Raw genomic sequence first — 27429 nt, 5'->3', positions numbered from 1 at the left:
AGCAAGGGTGGTCTTTAGGGTGTGGTTCACCCATTCAACTTTCCCTGAATCCTGTGGTCGTTGGTGGCATGTAGCTTCCATTTGATTGCCAATATTGGGTGATTGTCTGGGTAACTTCCAGATGAAGGTGGGCCCATGGTCTGACCAGAAGAACAGGGGCAGGTGATATCTGGGGATTATTTCTTTTAACAGAGCTTTAGTCACTTTTCAGGCCAATTCTATTTAGGTGGTTATGGCCTCCACCCATCAGGTATCAGTATCCCTTTCTTGGTTTGACTTCTATGAAGTCTCTGTTGTCTTCAAAAGGTGAAGTCCCAATGGCCTGGACCCCTGATGCTGGGTTGGCTACATTATTTTGGGTACAAGTTACACACCTCTGGCTCACTGAACTGAATGAAGATGAAAACAGCACTTTAAAATTTGTGATAAGCCTTTGAAGTCCCTCCAGGGAGAAATCTGTAGGACTCAACACTTGCATTAGAAAAAACTTTCCTCATTTTGTCTCAGCCATGTTTTGTCATTTCCAGAAGTTTGTCACCTGCTCAGTTAAATTTATTCCTAGGTGTTTTTCTCTTTTTAAGTCTGGTGCAAATGGGATTCCTTTTAAATTTCCATTCAGCCTGTCATTGCTGGTATATTGAAGAGGCCATTGATTTCTGTGTGTTGAATGAGTCCTCCAACTTTGCTGATGTCAGGTGCTAGCTTTGGTAGTGTTTTGGTGGATTTTTGGGGGATTTTCTGTATGTAAGGTCATCTTGTCTGCTAATAGAGCCTCACTTCTTCCTTTGGGGTCTGCATTCCTCCTATCTTTCTCTTTCTGGCCTAAGTGCTCTGGCCAGCACAGACAGTACAGTGCTGAGGGGCAGTGGATTGAGTTGGTGTCCTTTTGTTGTTCTTGCTCTTCAGGGACAGTTTCCGGTCTTCCACCTTTGAGGGTCTTGTTAGCTCAACTATAGGTTTTCCTAGTCACCCTTTATGAGATTAAGGAAAATTCCTTCCCTTTGTACTCTGTGGAGAGTACTTAATCATGAGACATTAATTTCTTTTCTTTTAATGTTTTTTTAAGTTGTGGTTGGACACAATACCTTTATTTTATAAATTTATTTGTATGTGGTGCTGAGGAACAAATCCATCACCTTGTATGTGCTAGGCGAGCGCTCTACCACTGAGCCACAACCCAGCCTGAGGCTGCATGGGCTCTCTCTAGTCCAGCAGGGATGTCCACAGAACAGGGCAGAGGAGAGTGTGGCTGCAGAATCCCTAATCAAGACCTCCGGAGACCAGGCAGGAAGCAGATCTAATTTTATTGCTCAGTTACCATGTATATATACTCAGGCAGCAGCTAAGCAGATTAGAGGCAGCCACCAATGCAATTTCTGCTAACTGTGCTTGAGGTGAGGAGAGGCCGTGGAGCAAGTGCAGGGACTGCAACACATGGCCTCATGTCCTGGGCTGTGGCTATGGGGTAAGCAGCCTGCCGCTCACATGAGGGGAGTGCCCTGCCACTCAGACGCCCTTAACATATTCTATGTATGCAGGACTCCATGCACTTGTCCCCACAGGAGACATTAATTTCTTAAAGGCTTTGTTTTCCTTTTTAATGTAGAAAATTTGGTGTGTGTATTTTATTGTGACTGGTGCTGATTCTAAAGCAAGGGCTCCAATCAGAGTCATTGGTGATGCTGGAGGGACTGCCATCATTGTGGTGTGGAGACCTTACTTTTTTGTTATTTTTAATTGTGGAAGGTACCACTGTTATGCGATTGACTCATTTATTAACTGTGTACATATAAAAGGCCTGGGGGTGATGGTGTGGCCAGACGACCCTCACATGAGTTGGTGCCTTGTGTTAAATGTTGACTTTGGCTTCCAAATTGAAAAAATGCTACTTTGGTCATTTATTAAAAGATTGGTAACTGTTCAGTTAAATAATGTGCAGCTGTTCATGGGGCTAATGTAGAACATTGTTTTACAGTAGGGTACAAAATTGACAACTTCTCCAAAACACACGTCAGAGGCCTGGGGTGGAGCTCAGGGACAGAGCATATGTTTAGCATGCAGGAGGCCTTGTGGCCCACCATCACACACACACACACACACACACAGCTTGTTCTCTTGCTCTCTCTGACTCTATCTCCCTCTGCCTCTCTCACCTCCCAGAAATCAAAGATTTTCTCACACTTCATAAAACCAATGCACATGAAGAGTACACTTGCTGCCTGATTAAAGAGGACAAGAATGAGCACCTGTGGACTCACTGCTCCACTTGAGAGGGCCATGAGGCCAGGTGCCCTGGACACATTCCCTGGGCTTTCTCTAACCTCTTTCTTTTTCCCACATAGAGGTTGTCACTAGCTGGAGACTTGTCCACTCTTGTCCTCACTATTCTTTACAGTCTATGGTAAGAACATGTTTCTTAGTGCTTTATTATTTTTGCTTGGCTTCTTGTTGCTGTTATCACAAATGATTTCTCTGTGTGCTCTTTAGTTCAGCACTGTTATTGAGATTTACTGGCTCAATGACATGGAGCTGGACATTACTATTTTTCACTGTTGTATCATATTCCCCGGTGTAACTGTAACACACCTGATTTATCTGTTCTCCATGCATTGAATATAGAGGATTTTTTCTATTTTAAAATAATACTGGTTTCAGCAAGATGGTTGTGGGTTTGCAGGCAGCCTTAATCCTCAGAAATTGAACAAGATCCTTTCTAAAAATTCAAAAGGAATAGGACCAGGGTAAAGAGTACCTCTGGGTTCAACATCCAGCAGCAACAACAACACCATCAAAAAAATTAGACCTGTATGGCATTTACCCTGCTAAATAAACTTTATCAGTCCCTTCCAACATTATGTGACCAAAGAGAAATGAGACTGCACTGATTTGAAAAATGCAGACTAGGCATATCCCGGGCTAGAATGATGAGGGGTTGCTGGAGGGGAGATGGGAGTGGTTGTGGGTACCAGATTAGGAAAATGTTCTGGAACTACATAGTGGAGATAGGTGCAGTGTTCTGAGAATGTACTTCATGCCAATAAACTGAATCTTTAATAAACTATTTAATTTGAGAAAACCAATATTTAAAAAATATAAGTCAATACATACAACAAAAAGAATGAAAAAATAAATGCCAGGAGAGAGCAAGAGCAGCTCTGGCATGGGAATAGGTATAAGGGGGAGCTGAGTGGGTTTCGCTGGCTGAGGGGCCACCAGGAGCTGCTGGCCTGGAGATGACATTTCAGACATTTCCAGCTGTAGTGCTCTCCCAGATGGTGGAAGTTGGCCAGTTGTCTCCTCAGTCACCAGAAGTGGCCCTGCATGTGCAAGCAGAGTAAAAGTTGCCAACTATCCATGTTCCTTCCAGGGACAAAATGCTTTCCACTGCCTTCCTCAGAGATCCACACACAAACCCAGTCCTTGAGAGTGTCCCCAGAATGCATGCAGAGAATGACAGCTGTGCTTCTCATTGTTTCTGCCCCGCCCATGTTTCTGGAAGATGTGCTTTGCATGTCCAGCCCCGTCCCATCCCCATATGCTCACCCACCACCCAGACCTTCTCACGTTTGGCCTCTCCCTCCATGGGCTCTGGGTTTTCAATAAAGCCCAGGATGTGATGGTCTTCATCCTCCAAGTCATGGCCTGTCACATAGACATGGCAATGGATTTTTTGAGCAGGGTTATGAAGCTGCTGTAACCCAATGAGTGAGGAGACCACCCTAGAGGAATGAGGGGAGAACAGCAGCCTGAGAGGCCTGGCCTTTCTGACCATGAGGTTGGTCTTCTTGGCACCCCAGTGTTCAAAGGAGCCAGTTACAGGACTCACAGCTGTATATGACCCTGTCACTCTGCGCAGGGCCTACCTTCTTCACATTACATCCATCTCCTCTTCGGTGGAGGAACTGGAGGGGTTGGACGTGAAAGAGGAGACATCATCTAGGCAGTCTGGCTCTAGGGTGTCCTCCAAGCTCTCTAGGGACTGTGCCTGAAACATATATAACATGCTGCTATCATCTACCTCTGTAGCCACCTCTCCCTTCTGGAATGGGAAATGGAGGAGATGGAGAGTCATTGGCTGAGGTGTGACCCACCAGATGTATCTGGGGATGGTGTTCAGTGCAAAACCCTAAGGGGTTTGTTCCAGAGGGGGACAGGAGAGCCCCATCACCACAATGGCTGGCAGAGTTCAAGTGGAATTGCTGAGGTATAGTTGACTACCTCAGCAGCTTCAGGCTAGTTTGTTATATGACAAGAGGTGGCATCTCTGTGCATTAGGAGCATTATCCCCTGAGTCCCACCAGCACATCACCTTCTGGAGATGAGAAAACAGGCTCATCCCAGGCAGTTCTTGTGTGAGGACACCCAGGACACCATTCTCTGTGATGCTGTCAAAGTGGCTCAGGAGGGAACGAGGTCAGGTCCCAATGCTGGGAAAGGCTGAATGGCTGTGGAAACTGAGTCCACCTGGAAGGTGGTAAAGTGCTGGGGCCCCCCAACACCTGTTCTGAGACTGTGGGGTGTGTTCCTTGAGACAGCAAGTGACATAGAAATGGACCAAGTAGCAAAGTTCCCTGGATGTTTTGGCTAAATGTCCCCCTACTAATCCTGTTAATGTGTAATACTTGTGTGGAAGGACAGGCAGTCCACTGCCACCCAGACACCTGGGTCTAGGAGTTATAATCAGCTGAAGGGTGGAATGCAAAATCTTCAGATTAAGGAAGTGAGAGTGTCAGTGTTGCTGTTGTGATGTTGTCTCTAATATGGGGACAGTGACCTTTCATTTGGCCAAGGCCAAGGCTGGCAGAGAAGGTGGGGATGGGTGCGGAGTTTGTGTTCAGATTCCTTATGGTTCAGGACTCTGCCCCTCCACCTTTCAGCCCCACAAGGAATGTTTTCAGGGTGGTGTCTGGGCTCAGTGTCACCTTCTGTTCCTCTCTAGGCCTGGGCTGTGGAGGCCTCCCTGCTCCCACACTCACCCTGAGGCCATGCTTGTCCCCATGGTTGTTCGGCCCTGGCCCTTCCAGCACTGGTCTTGATTAGAAGCCCCTGTTGCTGTCCTCCATGAGAACCTGTGGAGAGCAGGTAAACAGAGAGCCTGGAAGCTGGCAGGGAGCCCCTGATCCTGCCTAGCCTCTGTTCAGGGTGTTTCTGCCCTAGTGGTAATCTCCCCAAATCTCACGCAGACCCTGTGACCCAGAGTTCTACCCTAGGAAGACAGGAGATGGCACCAAGGGCCAGAATGAGGCCTAGACACTCCCAATCCCCACCTCCAGCCCTGTCCTGGGGATGACCATGACAGGACATCTGCCTCACAATCTCCCAATAGCTGATCCTGCCTTAGCTCCCTGTTCCCCCAAACTCAGGAGGAAGGCATTTCAGGGTTTCTCACGGTGGTGGATAGTCTCTGCCTCAGTGGCCCTGGATTGTTGCATGTGGGCCTGCCTTGTCTGTTTATGCAAGGGCAGAGGTGCTGGGAGCAGGATCTCCACCAGCACCCCATTCTCACCATGATGTTTCATATGTGAGGTGTCCTGGGGTTGGGATCTGGGGAAGGGGCTGTGCAGCCATAGGGGGAGCTCTGGTGGTGTTGCCTCCTAAATAGTTGGCCTCCACAGGGGAAGCAAGAACACATGCTTTTGCATCCAAAGTATTTCACAAAATGAGCTGGGGAGGAGACTGTTGCTAGAATGTGGGTGCCTGATTCCTGGGTTCCAAGTTCTGTTGGCATCTATCATGAAGGAAGGAAGGCCATGACTTGGGGTTTGTGGTCTGACCCCTCCTCCAGAGAAGCCCACATATGTCCCTCTGGACTATTGTTGCCCCTCCTCCAGTCCCATGACATTTCCATATGAGTCCACAGCCATTTATAACACCTGTGGGCCTCACAATTCCTGGTCTTTACCCTGTAAACTGTATCACTCACCCCCTCCCTATCTACTTCCAATCAGGAACTGATCTTCCCAGAGGTCTTGTCATTGGTATTTTGTTTGGAATTGCATTAAATCTGTGTAGTGCTTTTGGTAGTATGGTCATTTTGACAATATTAAATCTGTCTATCCAAGAACAAGGGAGATCTTTCCATCTTCTAAGATCTTCTTTAATTTCTTTCTTTAGTGTTCTGTAGTTTTCCTTGTAGAGATCTTTCACCTGCTTCATTGATTCCTAAGGATTTTATTTTATTTTTTGAAGTGAAAGTTTAATAAAATAGGTACTTGTCACTCCGTTTTTCTATTTACTTAACAAAACACTGTTGAAATCTTAAGAACTGTTTGCTAATCTTGTTCCCAGAATGTGCTGTCCCCAACTGTGAACTGTTGTTAATCTTGTTCCCAGAATGAGCTGTCCCCAATTGCCAAACTACAAAATGTAACTTCCCTCCCTGCCCTCTCCAAGGAAAGTATATAAGCTCTGCTTAAGCTGTTCTCAGGGCTCTATCTCTCTTTGCTCTATTCAAGTGAGCACTGAGCCCCAGCGTGCTGGTCCCCAAATATACCCTTTTTCTGTTGCATGAGGCAGTCCCTTGATGGTCTCTTCCTCTGATGTTTCGCTGGTCCCTTACAGAAGCTATTACAAATGGGATAGTTTTCCTATTTTCTTTTTTCAGAGGATTCATTAGTGATGTACAGAAATGCATTTGATTTATGAGTATTGATTTTATACCTTGCTAATTTTCTGAATTTATTTATTAGTTCTAGAAGTTTTCTGGTGGAATTTTTCAAATTGTTTAAGTATAGAATCATGTGATTAGCAAATAGTGATTTAATTTTAATTTCTTTCATCTGTCTAAGTGCTCTGGCTAGAGTTTCAAGGGCTATGTTAAATAGAAGTGGTGAATGAGGGCATCCCTGTATTGTTCCAACTGATCTTTCCAGAGGTTTTATGGATTGTGTTATAAGGCTTTCACATCTGTTGCAGGAGTCACAGAGAGCTGTTTTATATTGGGAGGGTCAGGACCAGTCTTTGGGAGCTACTGATCAGCCACATAGCTGCAAACCCTGTTCCCAATTAGTGGCTGTGGGGAAGTGGGAGAGTTGAGGACTGTAGTTAACTTAAAAAAAATGTTAGGTGAGCGCTCTACCACTGAGCCACAATCCTAGCCCTGTAGTTAACTTGATATTGCTTCTAAGCCTCTGCCAGTGTCCCAAGCTGAGTGTTGCCCCAATTAAAGATGGTGACCAAGGTGTCCCAAGGTGGAGGTGGCTGGTTTCAGAGATGAGGTGTCAGGTTGGCCTGAGAGGTGGCATTGAGTGGCATGTTTGAAGATGCAGCTCTGGGTGTGCAGTGTTGTGGCTGGAAGCTATCTCCAGACCCTGTCCAGTGTCCCCAAGTGCAGGGAACTATAGCAGTGGTTGGAGTATCCTAAGATGGAGACTACTGTGGGAGCCCCAAGCTGGTAGATGGGGGTCCACATGGGAGTGGCTACCAGGGGTCCTGAGTAAGAGTGGCAGACTGGGGTCCTGAATGGGAGAGGTAGCCAAATGTTTTCTCTAATATGCAGATGCTAATTCACAATAATTGGTTGGGGGCTCTAGAGAAGAATACCATTACCTTAGATTAGGTAGAGGGAAGTGAAAGGAGGGGAGGGGAAGGGATGTGGGGATAGGAAAGATCATAGAACAAAACAGACATTATTACTGTATGTATTTATGTGACTGTATGACCAATATGATCCTACAACATATATACTCAAAAAAATGAGAAATTGTATCCCATCTATCTATACAAAACTTCATAAATGCATTATACTGTGATGCATGATTAATAAAAAGAAATAAAAAATTGTAAAAAAACACGTTGGGAATCAATCTAACAAAAGAGGTGAAAGACATCTACAGTTAAAATTATAGAACACTAAGAAAAACTATTGAATAATACTTCAGTAGATGGAAAGACCTCTCATATTCTTGGACAGGAAGAATGAGAATGAATATTGTCAAAATAGCCATACTTCCAGTGCAATTTCCATCAAAATTCCAATGATGTTCTTCACACAACTGGAAATATCAGTTATGAAATTGATTTAGAAAAATGAGACCCAGAACAGCCAAAGCCTTCCTTAATGAGAACAGAAAAGCAGGAGACATCACAATACAGGACCTGAAATTATCCTATAGAGCTATAGTAAGAAAGAGAGACTAGCACCAAAACAGGCATGAAGACCAATGGAGTAAAGATGCAGTGAGAACCCCACATAAACACGATTATTGCATACTAGACAAAGGTGCCAAAAACATACATTGGAAAAAAGATAACCTTTTTAATGAAAGGTGCTGGGAAACCTGGAAATCCATATGTAGTGGAATGAAATGTAACCTTTATCCCTTATCCTGCACAAAACTCAAAGTGGATCAAAGACCTAGGATTTTGACCAGAAACCCTGCAACTCCTAGAAGAAGACAATGTAGTCCCAACACTCCAACATGTATGTTTGTTCAGAAACTGACTTTGTTAACAAGACTCTGAAAGTGAGAAAAGTAAAATAAATAAATAAATAGAATGTCATTAAATGAAAAATCTCTTTCACAGATTTGCGGGTGTAGCTCAGTAGTAGAGTGCTTGCCTAGCACATGTGACGTACTGGGTTCAATCCCCAGTGCTACAAGTTATTGTGGCTAGCTACAACTTTTTAAAAAACCATTTTTTCAAGGCTTCTTTACATAAAGAAACAATTATGAGTGTGAAAGAGGGCCAACTGGATGGGAGAAATATTTTACCACCTGCTCCTCAGATGGAGCATTAATATCCAAAAAATAAAAAAGAACTCAAAAAGGTTAACACCAAAACAAATAAAACAACAACAGCAAAAGGTAAATAATCCAATCAATAAATGGGCAAAAGAAGAAATGCAAAGGTCAACAAATTTATGAAAAATTGTTCAATTTTTCTAGCAATTAGAGCATTGCAAGTTAAAACTACACTGAGATACCGTTTCACTCCAGGCAGAATGGCAATTACCAAGAATACAAGTAACAACAAATGTTGGCGAGAATGTGGGGAAAATGGTACACTCACACATTGTTAGTGGGGACTGCAAATTAGCACAATCACTCTGGAAAGCAGTTGGGAAAAAATTAAAAATGGAACCTTCATATGACCCTGTTACCCTACTCATCAGTATATATCCAAAAAATTTAAAATCAGAATCCTACAGGAGGCAGCCACATCCATGTTTATAGCAACACAATTCACAATAGCCAAGGTATGGAGCCAACCTAGATGCCCTTCAACAGATGAATGGATAAAGAAAACATGGCATATATACACAACAGATTTTTATTCAGCCATAAAGAAGAATGACTTTATGGCATTTATCAGTTAATTGATGGAACTGGACACTATCATACCAATGGAAATAAGCCAGTCCCCAAAAGTTAGAGGTAGAGTATTTTCTCTGATATGCAGAAGGTAATCCAAAATAAAGAGGGGAGAGGATAAAAAAAGAATAGAAGAAAGAGCAGTGGAGTAGACAAAGGGGCCTAAAGGGGAGGGCTGGGATAGGGAAAGACAGTGCAGTGAATCTGACCTAGCTTTCCTGTGTACATGTGTGACTATCATTAGTGATAGTGAATCTCATTATCATGCACATGCACAGGACACTAATTACAAAAAAAACTATAAACAAATAGCAGAAATATCAGTCAAGTAGAAGGAAGGGAACATGGAGAGGGAGGAGGAGAGGAGAAGAGGAAGTACTGGGGACTGAATTAGAACAAATTATATTCCATTGCTTTCATAATTAGGTCAAAATGAATCCTATTGTCATGGATAACTGAAAAGAACCAATGAAAAAGTAATATGAATATGGAACTTTTTTGTGTACTATATAAACAATTTCAGGGAGATTTGGCATAGCACCCATAATCAAATTGATTTTATAGTAAAACATTTTAAATATGTATTTACAAAACTATTAGTTTAGTCGGTTTGTTGGAATTCAAGTCAGGGAGAACCAGAACCAAGGACTTGGCCTTGGATCAGAAGCGTGTGGAAGCCAAGAGAATGCAGAGGAAAGTGTTTCTGCCATGGAGATGCAGGAGCTGGCACCATTGAGCCTTGGCTCTGAGCACTTCAACACTGGCGCTTCAGCTGGAAGATGCAGGTCCTCTTTTAAATCTGTTAGCTCCACAGGAGGCAGCTTACAGGGAGTTTCTGCTTGTCAATCAAGCAACCAAAGTCTTGCTTCTCTGACTGTGAAAGCACCATTCTGCAGTCTTCAGCAAGTGCCTGATGTGAAGTTATTAGTGGAGATTAAGAGTCGAGCTCTGGCTCTCAGTCCCAGAATTGTGCAGTGGGTGCCGCAGTCTCTGCATGTATCTCTTTTCTAAAATGTGATTTTCTCAGTCAGTCATATTGGTGCTGCTGACAGAAAGACCCTTCCCAGCTTCATGGGGTTGGAATGGTTTCCAGAGCTCTATTCTGGTTCTCTTGGACTAGGGGTGTTGCCAGGGAAGCCTCAATATTGGAACTCAATGGCCCAGAGGCCTCAGCTCTCCAGTCCTCAGGGGCAAAGCTTCTCACAAATTCCTTTGTTAGGAAGAAGTTTGGCTGGTTTAAGCAACTTGTAACCCCCAACCCTGCTTACCACCTCCATCTTTCCTCCAAGGAGACTCTTGGGAGCTGGGTGGAAAGGCTGGATCTGCTGCAACACCACAGTGAGGAAGAGTGGGGTTGGTGGCATCACCATGCTCTTCACAGGGTACTTCACCCTCTGCTGTAGCTGGAGCTTCTGGCCTCTGAAGGTGCAGCACTGGTGTAAGTAAACGTGGCCTGGATACCACTGAAGTCAAAGCTTTGGAGCCTTGGGACTCAGGGTGATGCCTGCACAGATGGGAGAGGGACTTAAGGAATCCAGTTACTGAAATCTTAAAAAAAAAAAAAGTCGTTTCCCTTGCCCACCTTCCACCAAAACACAAATAAAAAATCATATTAGAAAACATTTTATTCACATTAAAGATCATATATTGATATTTGGAGGAGTGTTGGGGACTGGACCAGGACTTCATACTCTGTCACTGGGCTACACTCCCATCCCTGAAACTGCCTTTTTAAAATTTTTTTAAATTTTTATTATTGGTTGTTCAAAACCTTACATAGTTCTTGACATATCATACTTCATGCATTTTGAAGCTGCCTTTTAAGTTGACAGTTACTATAAATGAAGATTGGTTGTTTGAACTTTCTTCAAAGAATCTTATCCCATGTGGGGTTTTTCTAATATAACCTATTTTTCAAGAGAGCTGTCCCAATGATATTTTTACCCCTATAAAAATGCATTTTAAAAACAAGACTAAAGTACATCACACTACACTAATACATGCAACAGCCTTTTAGGTGTAACCATAAGACTTTTTCAAACTCAAAAATGAGGGAAAGAACACAGAGATAGGAGTAAATTCTGGATAGGATAAAATTTTGGCTCTAGTGAAGAGTCAATTTAATTTTGGGGGTGGGAGGTATCTGGATATTTGATTGACTTTTTCTAAAATAAAATTATGTATTCTTAGTTTTCTCGGTATTTCTAGTTGTAATTTTTTTTAATGATTTGTAGTGCTGGTGATGGAATGCGAAGCCTTTTGCATTCTAACAAAGTACTCTAGCCCAGTGATGGAAAAAATATCTGCTATAAACATATTTAGCATGGTCTAAGATTTATTCTCTCAATTGGTTAAATGATTTGAAAAAATGAAATCTCATGAATGATTATAAATTATGAATAATCTATGATTAGTTACTAAGGAAGTCTTGTAGATATTATTTCATGAAGGAATCATTAAAAGAGGTATTCAATTATTAGAAATAGTTTCAAAATATTGTGTTTACAATAATTATAATCACTAATTCATATTAATTATGCCAAATAATGAGATTCACTATGAGATTTCCATATATGCATATAACATGCTTTGATCACATCCTCCTTCGCTATTATCTTCTGTAACCCCTTCACTGTAACCGTGGTAGTCTTCTCCTTCCCTGAAGGTCCCCCTATCTTTCATGTTGTCTTCCCCGGAGCTCAGAGTCCACAGGAAAGAACATCAACACTTGTCTTTCTGAGTGTAACTTCTTTAGACATGATGATGACCAATTCCATTCACTTTCCTGCAAATGACCTTTCATCTTCTTAATGGATGGGGCTGGGGATATAGCTCAGTTGGTAGAATGCTTGCCTTGCATGCACAAGACCCTGGGTTTGATTCCCAGCACCAAAAACCAACCAAACAAACAAACAAAAAAACCCCGAAAAACCCACCTCTGGCCCAAGTGTTTCTTGACAGTTCCTCTATCTGGCTTCCTAGGGGCTAGACCAGAAGGTCTGGCTCCTCCCCTATGGCCAGGCCACGCCCAAAGTCCCAGCCACAAGCCTGTAGCCCCGCCCCGCGCCATCCTGGCCTCTGTGTTGCTGAAATGAGGTTCTTTCCTGTGGAACCACTGTTTTGCTGTTGGAGACACCGCCTGTAGAGCTGTGGGTTTCTTCCTTTGACCCCTGAGAGTGAGTCGAGGCTGGGGTCGGGGATGGGGTCAGGGCAGGTAGGCTGGCAGGTGAGTCAGTGCGGATTGAGGGCCTTAGGGAGCGCAGGTGCACGGGGCGGGGAGTTCCATAGCTCAAAGGGCCAATGTCCCAAGGGGGAGGCAGAGGGTACCAAGGGAGACTCCAGTCTTGTGCTGCCAGTCAGCCTGTGGCTTGCTCCCTCCTTCCTTCTCCACTGGGTTGGCAGGGACCAGGGTCTACCATGGTGGCCTCTCTAGGAGCTTTGAGGGAGGCAATTCCTCATTATGGGACCTGCAGCAGAGCAGTCCCAAGCCAGCATGGGATCCAATCTCATCTCCCATCTGTAATGTGCACCTGCTCATAGGGGATTTGCTATGATTTGAGAGTTGGGTGGTGGGTGTAAAAGAGTGAGGTTATAGTACAAGTAAAGTTGCTAGTCCAATGAGTATAATTAATGAGATGAATATTAAAGGTACATCCCTTTGGATTTTGTATTATCATCATTTGCTTTAGAAAGAGCTGAATTAATCATTGCTGAAATGAGACTAGTTGATTATTGATAAGTCGATTAGGCGAAGGCAGTAAAATATTGGGGAGTGATCCAATGAGGATATCGGTAGGTAATCCTATTATTGTAGGGGTAATGAAAGAGGCAAAAAATTTTTTTGTTCATTTTTCTTCTCTAGAGGTCTTATGTTCAATCAATTTCAAATATTTTGGTGAGGGGTTAAAGGAGGGGTATGAATGGCTTGAGATTAAATAAGATAAATAGGGTGAAAATTATTGAAATAATGGTAATAAGTCATGTTGATGTATCCAGTTGGGGCATCTTGTTATGAGGAAATTTAAGCTTCTAATCTTGAACTTAAAAGGTTAATGGTTCATGGAGAATTTATAATATTGATGAAGATTAGTTTTCAATGTGTTTCAGTGGAACTAATTCGAGGACAATTGGCATGAAGCTGAGATTAGATCCACAGATCTCTGAGTCTTGTCTGTACTGTAATCCTGGCCATGTTGATGTTAGGGAAGCTTGGGTAAGTCAACCTGGAATGGCATCTGTTTTTAGTCAGAGGGATGGGCCTGCTCAAGAGTAAAGCACATCTTCTGATGAAATTAACATGCGAACTGATAATTCTATAGGTAGAACTACTCAGATATCAACTTCTAGAAGTTGTAATTCTCCAGGTTTTAAGTCAGAGGTGGGAACCTTGTAGAAGTCAAAATTTAAGTACTCGTAATCTGTATATCTTCAATGGTGGCCTATTGTTTTTAGTGTTAACGAAGGGTCATTAATTTCATCCATTATAAATAAAATTTGTAATGAAGGAAGCACAATTAGGATGAGGATACTAGTGGGTAGAAAGTTCAGATGTTCTCAATGTCTTAAGCACCTATGGTGCCTGTGTGAGTGAGTTCTGTGGTAAGTATAAGTGAGATAATACAAAGAACTAAAGAGCTGATCGAGAATAGGATTATAGGGTCTGGTTGTGAAAGTGTAATAGTTCTTCTATAATAGATCATGTAGCATCTTAAAATCCTAGTTCAAATTGGTGTGCCATAAGGATATAAAGGATCCTAATCTATAAATTAACTTTGACAAAGTTATATGATATATTTACTAACATCTTATAAAGAAAGTTATAATGGTTATGGGGCTAGCTTGAAACTAGTCACAGGAGTTTCAATTCTTTCCTTTCTTTAATTATGCTTTCACATAGGTTGGTTCTTCAAATGTGTGGTAAGGTGGAGGGATCCATGTAGTCACTCTGGACTAGTTATTGTCAGTTCTACAGTTAGGACTTCTCTTTTTGATGCATCTCACATTATAACAATTATAACTATTACAGCTGTAAGAGAAATGACCCTATCAAGAATACAGTATTTTATGATGTATATGTGTCTTGGTAGTCAGAGTATCATCGTGGTATGCCTGATAATCCTAGGCAATATTGTGGGAAGAAAGTTACATTCACTCCTACAGTATAACAGTGAAGTGAATTTTAGCTCATGTAGCATCTAGGGTATAACCAGAGAACATATGGAATCAGTGAACACATTTCTCATTATTGCAAACACAGCCCCCATGGTAGGATATAGTGAAAATGAAGTACTACATAATATGTAGCATGTAATGCAATGTCTAGTGCTGAGTCAGCTAGAACAATTGCTGTGCAGCCTCCTACAGTAAATGGGCAAACAAAACCTAGGGCCCTTTAATATTGCCACTGGGTAAAGTTGCCAGTCAGATGCAAACTCTGGTTGGAATAGCTGTAATTATGGTTGCTGATGTGAAGTGTGCTCCGGTGTCCACACTCATTCCTAAGGTAAATACATGGTGTGCTCATATGATGAATCCTAAAAAGTGAATGGATATTATAGCTCAAACTATTCTCATATATCCAAAAGAATAGAATCAGAATGTGTACTTCTGGATGTCCAAGAAACAGAATAGGTGTTGATAAAGCATAGTTTCCCCCTCCCGCAGGTTCAAAAAACGTCGTATTTATTTTTGGGTCTGTGAGGAGTATGGACAATCCTGCTGCAGGAACTAGAAGGGATGGGAGGAGTAGCACGGCTGTAATTATTACTGCTCATACAAATAGTGGAGTCTGGAATTGTGATACGGCAGGGGGTTTTACGTTCATAATGGTAGTAATATGATTAATTGCCCCTAGGATGGATGAAACACCTGCCCAGTGGAGTGAGAAAATAGTGAGATCTGCAGAGGCGCCTGTGTGTGCAAGCTTCCCAGCTAGTGAGGGATATACTGCTCAACCGGTTCCTGGGCCTGCTTCAACTATAGAGGAGGCAAGAAGGAGAAGAAATGTTGGAGGTAGGAGTCAGAAGCTTATGTTATTTATTCGAGGAAATGCTATATCAGGGCTACACGGATAAGGGGAACTAGTCAGTTTCTGAACCTACCAATCATAACAGGTATAACCATAAAGAAAATTATTATGAATACATATGCAGTAACAATTACATTATAAATTTGATCATCCCCTAGCAAGTCTTTGGGTTGACCTAGTTCAGCTCAAATCAGTAGACTAAGTACTGTTCCTCCTATACCAGCTTAGGTGTCAAAGAGGTGGTAAAGTGTTCCGATGTAAGGGTTTATGAACATACAGGTAGGAGGTAAAATGGCTGAGCAGGCATTAGCCTGTAAATCTAAAGACAGAGGTTGAGCCCTCTTTTACCAAGTCCTGAGGTGAATTATCATATTGAATTGCAAGTTCAAAGGAGCAGCTTCAACTCTGCTGGGGCTTCTCCCACCTTTTTTTCTGAAGCCAGTTGAGTTAGGCATTTAGCTGTTAACTAAATTTTTATGGGTTCAAATCCTATCAGTCTAGTGAAATGTGTTAATTAAGGGCTTAGCTTAATAAAAGTAATTGATTCACATTTAGTTGATGTAAGATAAAGTCTTGCAGTCCTTACTGCAGGAACTTACTTATTGCTCTGAATGCTCTTGTTCTAAGTTTAACCTAAATTGCTAGTTTAAGATTGATAATAGGGGTGTAAGGGGGAGGGAGAGGGTAGATAGAATTATAAGGGTTGGTATAAAGAGGGTTATTTTTATACTTTCGAATTGTCATTTTATTTTAGTATTATTAGAGGATGGAAATAATGTTAGGGATGGTAAGTAGATAAGGCATCTATAGAAATATAGGTTTAGCAGGGCTGTTACTGCTGTTTATGGGTATAATAAAGTTGACTAATTTACAGCTTAATAATACTGAGTTTTCTGACCTATAAACAGAATATTTCTCCTAATAGTTTTCATTTTACAGATCCTTCACATTTTTTGAAAGATTTCTATGTATTTGGTATTGTTTGATGTTACCATAAGTAGTAATTTTTAAACTTTAATTTTGATTATTCGTTGCTAGTTTATGGCAATTGATCTTGTATACTTCGCCTTCATAAACTAACTTATTCATTCTGTGTTCCAATAGGGTTTTGTCTTGTAGATCCTATAGTATTTTCATGTCAACAATTATGTTGTCCATAAATAAAAATAGCTTTTTGGTTTCTTAAAAAAATTATTATTTGATACAAGTTCCTTAATAATAACTCATTTTGGGGTGAACCCAGCTAATGGAGGAAGTCCATTAGGGATATAAGTACATTAAGAATTATTGAAATTAGTAGAAAATTTATATCATATATTGGAGAGTGAGAGGGTGATAGTTTTTAATTGTAATGGAATAACATGAATATGTTGATTATAAGCATAATATAAGTAATTAAATTAAACATAGTTAATGTGGGGTTGAATGTGATGATTGTTATTATTCAGCCTATGTGAGTGAGTGATGAACATGCTAGGATTTTTCATAGTTGGGTCTAGTTAAGTCCTCCTTATCCTTCTGATATAAGGACAGTATCACTATTGTTATTATTAAGGAAAAGTTGATAGAGGGAGCAAGTTGAATGATAATTTAAATTGGTGCATTTTTTTTGTCATGTTAGTGGAATTAATCCTGAATATAAGTGTGACTTCTTAGCTTCTTGGACTCATAGATGGAATGAGGTTAATCCCATTTTTATTGATAGCACTACAGCAAATATTAGGGAAGAGACTTGGTTGTTGGAGTTGATTTTAATGTTGGTAATAGTACCTATTATTAAAATTATCTAAGCTGTGACCTGGCTTAAGAAATATTTGGTTGCAACTTCTGTTGACCAGGGGTTCGCTTTGTTAATTAAACTGGAATAATGTCTAGTATGCTTATTTCTAATCCTACTCAGATGTGTAGCCAGAGGGAACTGAATAGTGTAATAGAAATTCCTGAAATTATGGTGAGATAAATGGTAGCGAGTTAAGGGGTTAATTAGTATGGGAAGGATATAAACTAACATTATAAGGTATGGGCCCAATAGCTTATTTAACTAACTTTACTAGTAGGACATGGTGTATCAGGTAGCACAAAGAATTTTGGATTCTTAGGGTTAGGTGCAAATCCTATGATTCTAGAAATAAGAGGATTTAATCCTCTGTTGTATCCTCTGTCAAAGTTTCTTTTATGTTGTCATATTTCTTTAGGTTTGAGGGGTACACATGCTACAATAATGGGTGGGGAGATGTGTCACATACATAAAACTAATGTTGGGTTGAGAAGTTTTTTGATAATAAGTGCATGAGTTGGTCGTATCAGAATCTTGGGTATGATGATCGAATTCATAAGAATATCCAAGATTAAGTTCTTTAGGGGCAAAACAAAATGTAAAGATTTCAGTGATTGGTGGGTTGAAGAGTGCCCCTATAAAAAAGAGTTGTAAAGCTTTTATTATAATAATATTGGTATATTCAGCTACAAAAAAATAAAGCAAAGGGGCCCATGGTGTACTCTACATTGAATCCTGATACGTGTTCTGATTTTCCTTCTATCAGGTCAAAAGGAGCTTGCACTGTTGCTGCCAGTGTTGAGATAAGTCATATTGTTGCTAAGGATCACATTGGCAATACGAATGAAACATATAAATGTTGAGTTGTGATTAGGGTTGATAGAGTAGATGATCCATGTACAAGCAGGACAGATAGTAGAATAATGGTTGGAGTTACTTCATAGGAGGTGGTTTGTGCTACAGCTCCTAGTGCTCCGATTAAAGCATATTTGGAATCATCCTGATTATAGGATCACATATCCAGCTAAGCTGGAAGTTGCAAGGATGAAGAGAATTCCTATGTTTTTATTAGTGAGGGTTGTGGCATGGGTAGAGGATTCATATTGCAAATGCCAGAGTAAGGGCTAGGGAGGGAGCAATAATAAACAAAATGATGGCAGATGTTAGAGGTTTGGTTTTAAAATTACTCTAATAAGTAATTTTACTGCATCAGCAAACATTTGAAGTAAGCCATAGGGTCCTACAACATTTGGGCCTTTTTGAAGTTGTGTATTTTTTGTTCTGTTAGAGTTAAGAAAGTCACGGCCTCTAAGGATGGGGCAATCAGGAGGAGTAAGTCTACTAAAAACATACATGGTAATGAAGTTGGAAGTCTTTTGCAATTGAAAGCTGCTGTTCTAGGGCAGGGTGGATAATAATTACTAGAATTAGATTATTTCTTCTATTAAGACATATGCGTAGAATTGGCCTTATTTCTCTTGTCCTTTCATTCAGGGAGAAATATTATGAACCTGGATTTCTGTGGTCTGAACTTAGGACTTTAATTGTTGAACAAAGGAACCATTAATATTGGTTATACAATTTGGATGTCCTGATCCAACATCAAGGTATTAAACCTTAACTGTGGATATGACCTCTTGACTAGGATTGCACTGTTATTTCTATGGTAATTTGTTCTGTAGATCAAATAGTTTGGGTCAATTAATGAGTTAAAATTTAGACAGGTTGGTGTCTGGATTATAATCATTCAGAGGCTGACTTATACTCCGAATTCACCCTAACCAAAATTTTTGGCCCTTAGGAAGAGTTTTAGGCCTCCGAGTGGTTATTGTTGAGAGTGCTTAGTCTATTAAATTCAAGCTCCCTGAGGTCTTGTCCTCTTATTAATTCATTCCCGCCTCTTCATGGGAAGGTCAGTTTCACTGATTACAAGTAAGAGACAATTAAACCATGTCATACCATTCATATAAGTCCCTATTTAAGGAACAAGTGATTATGCTACCTTTGCAAGGTCAGAATACTTCGACAGTTAAATATATGTCACTGGGCAGGCAGTGCCTCTAATAGTGTTCATGCTAGAAGTAATGTCTTTGGGGTTAGTGTTTGCCAATTTCCTTTTACTTTTGTTATATATATATATATATATATATATATATATATATATATATATATATATATATGTTGTCCATGGACTTTTATTTTATTTATATATATATGTGGTGCTGAGAATCGAACCCAGGGCCTCAAACATGCTAGGAAAGTGCTCTACCACTGAGCCACAACCCCAGCCCTCCTTTTAATTTTTAAAATCTTTTTCTTAAGTGCATGCCAGTATTGGGTTAACAATATGGTCAAAATGGTTGAGTTGTTTGTGTTATATAGTTGTTAATATCAGTGAATTATTTGGTCTGATATAAACTTCCGCAGGGAGAAGTTGTTTCTTGTTACTTTATGTTAACATTATTTCTTCTATATATTAATAGATCAGTTCAATTTAGGGTTAGGAGATCATTTCAAGTATTGGTATTAAGTTTGAGTTGAATTTGAGTTAAGTTTAAATTAATGCTTTTTAAAAATCAATGACTGCTTTTAGGTGAACTATGATAGTTTAAAGTTTTACTCCCTAATTAAGAGCTGTCCCTCTTCAGATCATCAGTTAAATTTACATTGAGATTACCAATGCTCTGGGTAAATTTAAGGTTGAACTAATATTCTATTCTGGACAACCAGCCATCACTAGGCTCAGTAGGCTTATCACTTTTACTTATAAATTGTTTCACTAGTTTGCTACATAGGAGCATTGGCTCTAATTAGTTGCTCATAAGTAGCTGGTCTGATTTCAGGGTCTTGGCTTAAATTCTTTTTCTAAAGTTATTTCTAGTTAAATCATTACGCAAAAGGTGAAAGTTTTAGTCTTTGCTTTTTTATACTTTTAGTTAATCTTTCTTCTTTCCCTGTATGGTACTGTCTCTGTAGCTCCAGTTAAAAATATATCCCTATACATTTATTAGGTAAATGTTCTATTCTACTGATACATTGTTGTTAAGGTTTTAGGCTCAGGGGCTAGCATTAGTTCAAAATGTCCACAGTTCAGTGGAATCTTTTGGGTGTAAATTGGGTGTTTTAGATTGTTAAGCTACATTTTGATTATTCGAATACACTTTCCAGTATGCTTACATTTTTATGACTTATCTCTTCTCGTATTATTAGTGGAATAAAATCAGATATGTTATAGTTAATAGTCCTTGAAGAGGGTGACGGCAGTGTTGGGTGGTGTCACTGTGTGTGCTTTATTGCCCAGTTCAGCTAAGCTCTCCGTTCTTAGCTTACTACTAAATCCCTCTTGAGCTTTGAGTTTTCATAAAAGCTATTCTAAGTGTTGTTCTAGCAGATGGAAAATGTAGCCCATTTCTTTCCACTTTGTAGGCTACACCTTGACCTAACATTTTTATGTAACATTCTTGTGCTCAATATGAGGCCTTGTTAGGTTTTGCTGGAGAAGGTGATATATAGGGTGATATTGCGAAAGGAGGTAAGGTATATCTGGGTTTGTCGACCATAGGACAGGCTCCTCTAGAAGGATATAAATCATTATCAAGTCCTTTGAGTTTTAAGCTGTGCTAGTAGTATTCTGGTGAATAATCTCATTTGTTGATTACTTATGTTTAGAGTTAAGCATAGTGGGATATCTAATCCCAGTTTGGGCCTTAGCGATCGTGAATTCATGTTTTAAGACTACATTTGTATACAATTTTTATTATCATTAGGACTTTCTACAGCTTAATAAAAGGTCAGTCTTATTTAGTTGTTTTCTTAATCATGCTTTATATAATACTTTATTAACTAGTGTAATCGTATGACTATTGTGGCTGTCCATGAAATTTACCCACCCTCTTATAGTATACTTAGTCAAACATTCATTTATGTACCTAATTTTATTTACTGCTGTGTCCCGTGGGGGTGTGGTTGAGCAAGGCTTTGTGAGCTACATATAGTGAAGCTGATACCTGCATCTTTTGATCGTATTTTGATATAGAGGACATTATCACTGGGGTGAGAACCCTTGCATGTGTAAGTTTACCATAAGCCAATAAAAAGGCTAGGACCAAACCTATGTGTTTATGGAGTGTGTGTGTATACAAACACACACACACACACACACACACACACACTTACACACATCTAAGCATTTTCAGTGCTTTGCTTTATTTAAGCTACACTAACAGATCATGAGCTTGTTCTTATTTAGGATGTGTTAAATTATTATGTAAGTATCATAGTATTAATCAGTATAGATGTAGTAGGGTTTTGGTTTTAGTTAAATTGTTGTTTATAGTTCGTTAATGTGAAATTGGTATTGGGATGGGAGTAGTTTAAAGTTGATTATGTGGACATACTGAGATAAAAGTTAATAATTTTTAGGCCATGTAAAAACTATGTGATTTAGGGTTAAATAGAGGTGGGTTGGATTTTAATTTATGTAAGAGTTGTAAGATGCTGGGAACTCTCGTCAAATTGTGTTTTGAATGATTTTTTGTCCATCAAGCATGAATATATTAACACCTTATAGTTAATGTGCTAGATGGAAATATTGACTAATAAGTGCAGCTACCATTGAATTGACTGTGTTGGAGCCTCTGACGACCAGTGGGGAGTGAAAGCATACCCCCAAAATAAAACCACTAAAGTCATGACAGTGCAGTTATGTTGGGTCATGGACTCATATATGGCATTAATCCATCATGTGTCTTATTTAAGGGCACTAAGTAGGCAGATTTACAAATTATGGCCCTGAGGTAGAGCCAGATGCCAGATACAGTTTCATGTTAGCCACCCCCAAGTTTTATGGGATCAGAGCAAGAAGAGGGACATGAATTGGGCAGCCTGATGATTTCATGGAGGATGGTAGGTTAAGAGACCATCATTGGAAGGGGATAGTCATTTGGACGAGGAAGGTTGATGACAGAACGGGGCACATATCACTAGTGAATTTAATGTGTCTTGCAGTACTAGAATTGCTGTTGGGTGGGGATACCCATGTTCTTGAAAGGTTGGTCATTTTTGAACTGAGATGTTATGATTTATGTATTATATGAGTATTGATTGCACTTGCTTATATGCATGGGTCAGGTATTAATGTTGTCTAAACATATAAAGTACTGTGTACTGTTGAGGATTATTTATGGGTTGTACGTTATGAATGAGGTTGAGCATTAATGCACTGTATACATAGGAGTTATTAGATTTATAGCTGAGTGGAGAGTAGTCATGTAGGAATCAAATTTAGAGGATGTGGTCAAGTATTAATGCAAGGGGTAGTTTAAGTTAGTAATACCAGCTTTGGGAGTTGAAGGTGGAATTTGTAATATCTTCCCAGAATATTGCTCTAAGAAGATTTAAGGCTTCATAAACCAGACCAAAGTAACATTTATTCTATTAGGACTTTTCATTTAAGAAGTTTGTTTTCGATTGAACTGATGGTTGTGGAAATAAGTAGAATAAGAGCAAAATAGAAGACAGATGCTAGTTGACCCATAATGATAGATGGTTGTTCTATTATTTGGCCTCCAGTTCACGTAAGAGTAAAGAGGTTGGCAACTAGGACTCAGAAGAAACATTGGCTTAAGGGTCGGAATATTATACTTGGTAGTTTAGATGCACGCAGGACGAGAAATAGTATGAGGATTAGGAGAGAGAATACTAGTGCCAGGAATCTGCCTGGTTTATTAGAATAGATCCGAGGATAGCATTGGCAAATAGGAAACATCACTGTGGCTTAATGTGGGGAGGAACATTTAGGGGATTAGCAGGGGTATAATTGTCAGGGTCTCCTAGGTGGTCTGGGGAGAACACGACTAGGACTGTGAAGACTAATCCTAGAGTGAGTAGGCCTGGGGCATCTGTAATTGTGTAATATGGGTGGAAGGGACTTTATCTGAGTCCCTTCCACCATAGAAAGAAATGGTGGAACAAAGTGGAATGTAAGAATCGTGTAGAGTGGCTTTGTCAACTGAGAATCCCCCTCAGATTCACTCATCTAAGCTGGTTCCAATATAGGGGATAGCCAATGGGAGGTTTGTAGTGACAGTGGCACCTCATAAAGGTGTTTGTCCGTAGTGTAAAATGTAGCCATGAACATTGCAGCTGTGACTGCAAACAGGAGAGGGACTCCAGTAGTCCATGTTTCAGAGTAAGCGTATGATCCTTAGTAAAGGCCTTGGCCTGCAGGCAGGAATAAGCAAATGAAGAATGTGCCATTTGCATGTATGTATTGAATTAGCCTCTCTAGGTATGAGTTGCAGAGGAAAAAGCTGTTATTGTGTCAGATGTAGAGTGTATGGCTAGAAAATGTCCAGTGAGAATTTGGATAATAAGGAAGAGCCTTGAAGGAAGCCAAAATTTCATCATGCTGAGATGTTGGATGGTGTTGGGAGATTGATGAATGAATGGTTAACAATTTTAGTTAAGGTTTTGTGGATAATCTTTTTATAGTTGAATTACAAGGATGATTTATCATGTTATTGGTCATGGTTAAATTCCATGTAAAATAATGACACATGTTACATATTTATTAAGTATACTATTTGTTTTAGGATTGTTATCACTAATAAAGAAGTAATCCTTTGTTTTTTGATGCAAATTTTTGTTGATAGACTACTTCAGTTCCATATGCCAATCATTACAACTCAGTGAGGTGAGGGTTTATTCATTAAAATTAATATATATATATATTGGTTGTAGGGGAATACAATACCTTTATTTTATTTTTTATGTGGTGCAGAGTATTGATCAAGTGCCTTACACCTGCTAGGTGAGCACTCTACCACTGAGCCACAGCCCAGCCCTTCAACGCACTTTTGATGAGCCTCTGTCAAGTGCTAGGTGCTGTTCTAGGCACTGGGTATATGGCATAAAATAGTAAAAACTCTTCTGTCTGGAGTTTAGATTCTGATGGGGGTGCTGTATACCAGGTTTCTCTCCCTGTTTTCTTGAAGGTAAAGACTTCGACTAGGGATATGCCACAGGCCAAATTATGGCATAATTTGGAAGGCAAGCCCAAGCCTTCACCCACCTCCACCAATCATGTGCAGATAGAATAGTATTACACAGTAGGAAAATGATATAATTCTGTGCCAGTCTTATTCATCTCCAATATGAATCATCACACAGGGTCACCAATTTTTTAAAATGGGTAGTTTTAAAATTATTTTCCTGTGATGCTCACAAGTACTAAGCAACCATTCTACCACTGAATTACACCCCTGGTATTTAGGATGATTGCTAGTCTGTCCATGGCAGGTGATTTCTTGCAGTGTGGTTTAATTCAGGAAACTTAACAGACTCTCAAACCTCATTCAAAGAGGAGTATGATTTGTACTTTAAAAGATACAAAGATTCTCTGGAAAGGATAGGTTTTCACACATGCTATAAATAATTATTATACATTCTAGAGTAGATTTAGGATAAACATAAAGGAACTATACTTATGGGGGAAAAGTGGGAATGTTTTTATTCTCCATTTCACACTAAAACCTGTGCTGATGAGTCTCCTACCAGCCCGTACTGTCATGTTTTTGAGGATATCCTTTAAAACTCACTTTTCTTGAGAGGTGGCAAAGAACACAACTGGAATTTTCAATAGGAGAAAGGAGAATTAAAACTAGAAAAAGAATTATTCTATGTGAGTAATTTGTGCAATGAATAGTCACAGGGTGTGACTGTATTGATAGTCATTTCCAAATGGATGCCTCACCCCCACACTGTGCCATTTTGAAAATGGTTTGACATTAGGATTTTTTTTAAAGTACTGCCCCAACCCAGAGTGGTACATACTCTCTCTACTAGGTAGCAACTCTCCCAGCCCTTACATTAGAATTTGATTATAGTCTAAAAGTTGAAGACTGGAACTTAAGGGACCATAGTTGAGATGATATAGGGCATTTGAGCCATTGAGCTGAGGAAAGGCTTCAGGAAATATCCCAAAGAAGGGAATACACAGGGCCAAGAGAACTGTCTTGAGTAGGGTGGGGGCTGTCCTGTGAAAAAGGAATCTGTTGTTTCCTATAAATTTTCAAAGGATAAGAAGCAATGGATAGAGGGTGCAGGGAAAGGAGTCTCAGAATGTTCTGAGGAAGAATTTGAAATGATGAGCCCTTGATGTGGGCTTCAGACTGTTCAAGCACCTGGTGTAGCAGTTCTTGGCAAGAATCCTGCAGATAGGCAGGAGTAAGGAAAGATGGGCTGAATGATTTCTATGGTATTTTCCGTTCTAGAAAATATTTTCATTCTGTTCCAAGTACTCTTGAGAACTCTGTTGTACTATTCGGAGCTTATTTGAAGGTGAGAGGGTACAGAAAGATGGCTGCCCCATAACTATTACTATATTTGATAGATATACAAGGTGTTGGAAGTGGATTTGCATATGCATGTGTCCAATATCCATGTGTTAAATGCTTGGCAGAAATTTTACAGTAACCCTGTGGGACCAGTTTTACGATTTGCATGGATGAGGGAACTCAAGCTAAGATATCTTAAGTAACTTAGCAAGGCCTCACTGTCAATTAAAGGGAAGTGGAAACAAAAATGCAAACATGAGTTTTGACCCAGAAGCCTAAATTTGTGACTTCTGAAGAAAGTCTGCTTTCTTCCTGAACCTCTACCCTTTTTGTAAACACATTGATAGATGGTGTTAGATCTCTTCCCACCCAGTGTTGGTGATGATGCAGTATTTCTTTCCTTTATATTAACCTGTCTGCCAGATTTTCCTCCTTTGCAGATGCTGTGTTCTCTTGTAAAGCAGGAGTCAGCCACCCTTTGATATAAAGGGCCAGGTAATATTTTTGGCTTTGTGGTTATGCCCAGTGTGCAGGTGCATCCAGGATCAATTTGTGAATGAAGGAGCATGGCTCAGATTTTGTAAAAAGTGGCTTTGGAGGGACCTGATTTGGCTCGTGGCTGTATTTGCTGATCCCTGCTTCAAAGCCATGGTAGACATCAGTGTTCCTCCTTGGTCTCTTCAGGACTTTGATCATCCCATATACATTTCTGTTTAGGTTCAAGGTTAATTGCATTGTAGTTCCACATGTTTTCTGGTTTGGAATCCTGGGCTGTCCTAATTGAAAGCCTCTTGAGGGCACTTGGCTGGAGGTGTACTTTCCTAGCCCTCTGGTGGGACTATCCACTGAGCTCTTTGAGACCAGATGGTTCCATAGCATGTGTGCACTTGGAGAACTCTTGCAGATGGTGACCTGTCTAAAAGTGGCGTGTTCACAGAATGCAAGACTTGGCAGGAGCTGGGAACAACTTAGTAACTTAGCAAGGCTGTGTTTTCTAACCCGACTTGTCAAAATATATTGTTTGGTGAAAAAACAAAGGATGGATTTGTGAAGTGATATCTTTTTGTGCTGGAACCATTGAATATATGTTTTGTCTATATATTTTATAAGGGTCAGGCTTGTGAGTGCATGGAAAAGGCCTGAGGTATCCAGGAACCTTCACTTCTGGGGGACAAGTCTGATGTTGGGGCTGGTGATTTTTGCCTAACTATGGTGTTGAAGATCTTGACAAGGAGGATGTGTTTACATATTACTTGCTTAATTAAAATTTAAGAATAACAAAAAGGATCAGCTGAGTTTCAGCCTGTTTATAATCACTAGGGGCCCCAAGCAAACATTGAATGGAAGAAGTGCAATAGGCTTTCTGGGAGGGGGTCCTCATGGCCTGCTGGATTGTTGATACTCCATGCAACACAGCATCCTCATTACATAATAGGGACACGCAGCCCAGAGTAAATGGGATGAGAACCTCAGCTCTGATGATCTCTAGACTTTTGTCCTGCTGCCTGTCAATTGGGTGGTCACTTAACATTCCTTAAGGTTATTTTCCTGTCAGCCTCATGTTCCAGTTGAGGAAAAGGAAGATGTCAAATCAGTTTTATGCTTGACTCAGGCATCTGGGAGGCAGCTGAAAGGTCACAGGGAGGTTTATGGGAAACAGTTTTCACAGGAAAAGCTGAGTGTAGGCGGGTCATTTATTTTTTGTTTAAGGATGGATGAGTGCACATCCTTACTCATGGCTTGGCTATTTTTCTGTGTGTTAATCCAAGATAAATTTGATGTCAGAGAATAAAAGGAGGTCTTGTCCACAATTGACTTTAAGCAGCAAACAGTAAAGCATTGGGTTCTTGAGCTCCACCTTTCTTGTAAGTTCATTAATTATTCCCAGTGGTTGTGACAATTAGTTTAACTCCTTTGACTTATTTCCATCAATTTGTAACCCTAAAACCCAACGAACTTTCAGTTTACCCACAT

The 27429-nt window shown here is 40.2% G+C and overlaps 1 long non-coding RNA gene and 1 pseudogene across 18 annotated transcripts in view; both read left to right on the top strand.

The window, feature by feature from the left end:
• Positions 1 to 27429, top strand: part of LOC144376180 (uncharacterized) — a 145479-nt gene that overhangs the window by 45111 nt on the left and 72939 nt on the right. For 15 of the 18 annotated variants that reach the window (XR_013436365.1, XR_013436349.1, XR_013436359.1 and 12 more), the window contains one exon: positions 15169 to 15326. The exons of the other annotated variants lie outside the window; for them this stretch is intronic. This is a non-coding gene — a long non-coding RNA (uncharacterized LOC144376180). The remainder of the gene's footprint in view (positions 1 to 15168; positions 15327 to 27429) is intronic. 18 annotated transcript variants of the gene reach the window in all.
• On the top strand, positions 5062 to 10760 carry LOC101973586 (mitochondrial nucleoid-associated protein 1 pseudogene; annotated as a pseudogene).

This window comes from Ictidomys tridecemlineatus, chromosome 3, assembly GCF_052094955.1.
Source record: "Ictidomys tridecemlineatus isolate mIctTri1 chromosome 3, mIctTri1.hap1, whole genome shotgun sequence".
NCBI lineage: Eukaryota > Metazoa > Chordata > Mammalia > Rodentia > Sciuridae > Ictidomys > Ictidomys tridecemlineatus.
This window is presented reverse-complemented; position numbering and strand designations above follow the sequence as displayed.